Source organism: Mastomys coucha, unplaced genomic scaffold, assembly GCF_008632895.1.
Source record: "Mastomys coucha isolate ucsf_1 unplaced genomic scaffold, UCSF_Mcou_1 pScaffold17, whole genome shotgun sequence".
NCBI lineage: Eukaryota > Metazoa > Chordata > Mammalia > Rodentia > Muridae > Mastomys > Mastomys coucha.
This window is the reverse complement of record NW_022196899.1, coordinates 1,965,690-1,969,936: the sequence shown is the minus strand read 5'-3', so window position 1 is coordinate 1,969,936 and position 4,247 is coordinate 1,965,690. Positions and strand designations below refer to the sequence as shown.

Here is a 4,247-nt window from a genome sequence, read left to right as displayed (position 1 = left end):
AAAAAAAAAACAAATCTTTAAAAGAGTCCATCTTTGAATTCTTAGAATAAAGGTCTCCCATATGCATAACAGGGGACATCTTTATTGTTTAATAGATCAATGACGTCTCTGATCCTACAGCTGGGATCTCCATGCCAAGTCACAAAATCTTAAACAGTGGCAAAGCTAACCAGATGCCTCCTCAAAGAAAGAGCTAAGATTTTTACATCTCATGTCCTCTTGCAGAAAGGAGATGCACTCTAAAATCCACAATAGTTTTAGTCACTGGGGAATTATCTGGGATCTTGAAGAAAGTAGACAAATCCTGATGCAGCAATGACAAGCTGAGGTGCTGTGCAACTGTTTAGGGCTTTCTGATGCTGCATCTTGGCCATTAACTGAATTTTGCAATAACATCAAATGGTGACTTAAAAAACAGTAGGATGACTAAGGGAACCAAAATCAGGAAACCAAAAGCAAGAACATATTACACATTCCTGAAAGCTGTAAGCCCAGGAAGGACTTTACCTTCCAGGAGCTCTAGAATGGCACTGATTCCACCACTTTCATGGCTAATGTGATCTGCTTTGTTCCATTTGGCACAGAAAGTGGCAGTGTCCCCAAAAGCTCTGAGAGATATTCAACCCCTGGGAGTTGGTTCTTTTGTCTCAAGTTAAATATCCCCAGATGTCAATTCCAAAAAAAGCTGCTTAGGTTAAGCCACAACATATTTCTTGCTGCTCTCTATACCTCAGCCCAAGCACATACAACCAACAGATGTACCAGAGGCCACAGTGGCTTGGCCACTCCTGGCACTCTCATCAAATTTGTCAGCAGTGACTAAGTCAACAAGGATTATAGTCTTCACACCATATTTCCCAGCTTAGGACGTGAAATCTATGACACTTTTAATACCTTCTTCACCTTACAAAGAAATGCCAATCTCCATGTTGCTGAACTCCTTAATAAGGAAGGTAAAAGCCACCTCATCACCAATGATCATCTCACTGACTTTGTCTAGCACATTCCTGATCATCTCAATCTGATCTGCAACTCTAGCTCCTCCCACGTTTACTAGGAAGGATCACTCTGAACTCTCTCTAAAGCCCTTGTAAAGTAGGTCAGCTTCCTATTCATGAAAAAGCCACAAGGTTTCTGAAGATGCCCCACCCCCCTGCATTGTGGGCTTTGTGTGCAGTCCAAAATGCATCATTAACATAGACACATCCCCCTAAATTGGGCAGTGAATTTTGAAAAGCATCAATTTTGGCAGGCTCTGCTTTAACCTTGCTCCCACAATCATCCTTCCCCTTCCAACTTCTATCTGCATTAAAGTAGACATTTTCCATAGGATTACAGACAGAGCTGCTGGGTTGGTATGGGCATTCTCTACTTCTAGTCCTACACAATCCGTCGAGGACAGGATATTCTTGCCTACCAGAGATTTGAGTTCTATAGCAACTAACTCTAAGAAGTACTTATCAGAAATGGGTATACTATCAGGTAGTCCCAGCAGCTCATAAGAACAACTGACTTGGTTCCATTGTCCAAGAAGAGTTTGAAGCTTTGAACAATTTAGATTCTTTGGTTACTTGTTATCTGATTTTTCTTCATAGGAAGACTGAAGGACACCCTCAAGTCTTGCTTCCCCTTTATGTCCAGTTTGTCCAGAGTCAGCTTTCTAGAAAGTGACATTTTGGCAACACCATAGTCTCAAGTGGCCTATAGCTTAGAAAAAAGGATAAAAGTTCTTTGTTGCTATCTTAAGTTGTAAGACGGATGAAAATGAAATGAAAGCACTTGGGAATATTTCATGAGTAAAACGTCTCTCTGAGAAATAGATGCATAAGACCTGCATCAAGATTAGAACTTTAGTTCTTTCTGTTCAAACCACTGGGATGTGCTGTTGTAATATATTCACTGCCAAGAGATACATTACTGAGAAAATGATGATATCTATCATATCACAGAAAAATTGACTTCCCATCAACTGTATAACATGAAAAAACAGTAATGAGAAGCACCATCAAAATATGAAATGGTATGAAATATATTCAGAATTCACACACAAAAAGAAAGAGAAGCACCTGGTACAAATCCTTACAGGGAAATTAACAACGGATGGGAGGCCCGGAGGCTCCAGCTGGATGAAAACACTCACATTTACCCTGTACTAAGTTCATTGACTTTTTCTTTTAAATCTTAATAAAACTCAGAAAATAGTTTCAGTGAAGGTTTAAGGTGTAGGCAGGTCTTTGGTAGGAGACAATAATTACAGTACAGCATCAGTCAAAAGAGATGGGCTGTAATAGTTCCAGTCCTGACTAAATTCAGTATTCCAACTCAGAAAATAACATTCAATAATTCATAAATATTGATGTATTCTATAGTGTTTGGACCATCATTACTTTTGACTTATTTGAAACTAACAAATAATCATTATTAAAATGCTTTCATAGAAATAAAGATAGGATATTTCTCTCAATTTCTTATTGAAATGTAAGTGCTATTAATGGAATAACCACTCAAAAGCACAATAATAGTGAATGAAACCAGTGAATATTTCAAGTGAACTTTACTGAAACTATCTTTATAGTAAATGTTTTAAAGAAAAAAGAATAGATTTTTGGAAAATTACTACTGAATCTACTTTACATTTACCTATCTAATTATTATGAGCATAAAAATATCTAAAATTATTGATTTGCAAAACAGTATATATTTCAACAGTTTGACATATTTATCCCAGGCAGAGATTGTACCATTGGGCTGATTATTCTAATTTCAGGCCAGTTTAGATGCAGTAAATGCCTTATTGTCCTCAAATACATACAATCACATTTTCCCAGCTCTCTTTACTTGCTCACTAATTCTCTTGAGACAGCATCTTGCTATAATGGCCAGGTTAGTTTTACATAATGTTAACTTTTCTTTACTTTGGAAGACTTTATTAGGAAGTAGTTACATAGAGTTACAATTTATTATCAATCAAAACATTGTTCAATATTTTGTATAATAATTATGAATTTAAATTTATTACTAAAGCAAAAGCTATTGCTATCTTCATTTTTACTCACCAGTTGCAAATCTACTTATAAAGCCTAATATTTAAATATAGTTAAGGGAAAGGATAGTTTGAAGAAATTAACCAGTTTGATATTTATGAAATTCATAAAATGTCACTATTTAATTCTCCTTTCTAATTAAGATTTGACTGGAATCACAGCTATAACTTGTTGCATAGTCACTAAAGTACTATTCTTTATTCAGTTTACACAACTTCTCTGTAGCTTAGGTTTCAATATCTGTTATTAGCTAATATGAGCAAATAACTTAAGTAAATTACTTAACTGCTTACAAGACATTAATTTCACCCCATAAGAAGAACAACATAGGCTGGCCTGGCCAACCAGTTCTCCCAGAGACTAGACCACTAACCAAGGAGTTCATCTAGAGGGATCTATAGCTCCATGGATCTGTTACACATATGTAACAGAAGATGGCCTTTGTCCAACAACAACAGAAGGGGAGGCCCTTGTTCTCAAGGAGGTTTGATGCCCCAGAGTGAGGGGATGCTGGAGCAGTGGGGCAGGAGAGTATAGATGGGTGGGGAAGCACTCTCATACAGGCAAAAGGGATGGGGGAGGGCAGAAGTTGAATGGGGGATGGTGAAGAGATAACCAAAAGGTGGTTATCACTTGAGTTGTAAACAAATGGAATGAATAATAATAATTTTAAAAATGAGAAAAAGAAGTGTTATAGCTCTTAGAATTTGTCTAGCAGGTTTTCTGACTTCGGTCGGGACCCCCACCCCACCCCCCAAAAAAGGAAAAAAAGACATTGAATTCACAGTTCAAAGTTACATCTGCCCAAATCCCACACATCTACTTTAGCCAATATAATATCAATCACTCTTTTCTAGTCTTCAATATTTTTGTACAATGTAAATGGAAGTTAATTCTTTTAAAATATTTCCTTCTTTAAAATTCTACTTTTTCTTTAACGTGCATCCAAATTGTTCTATGCTTAAGTTACCACTAAATTTACAAAGAACAAAGGGAGACTTGTTCTTCCTAATGCTGCCTATGAATGAACTCTTATGAGCTTCCAAATCATCCATAACTTTTCCAGAATGTGGTATCTACAAATACTGTACAAGGCAACACACCGGAAAAACTCTCAAATAGACATAGAGAGGAAATTACGCTAATGCAGTTAACAGCAACTTTGAGTCCTTTAAGGGAAAATAATCTCCAGTGGCTATACTT

At 36.7% G+C, this 4,247-nt stretch overlaps 1 non-coding gene and 1 pseudogene across 1 annotated transcript; one reads left to right on the top strand and one right to left on the bottom strand.

The window, feature by feature from the left end:
- Positions 1-466: 466 nt before the first annotated feature.
- On the bottom strand, positions 467-1,674 carry LOC116094702 (annotated as a pseudogene).
- A 2,056-nt stretch (positions 1,675-3,730) lies between these two features.
- On the top strand, positions 3,731-3,790 carry LOC116095181. The gene has a single exon (XR_004120501.1). It is a non-coding gene; the product is annotated as a U7 small nuclear RNA (small nuclear RNA).
- The last annotated feature ends 457 nt before the right edge of the window (positions 3,791-4,247 follow it).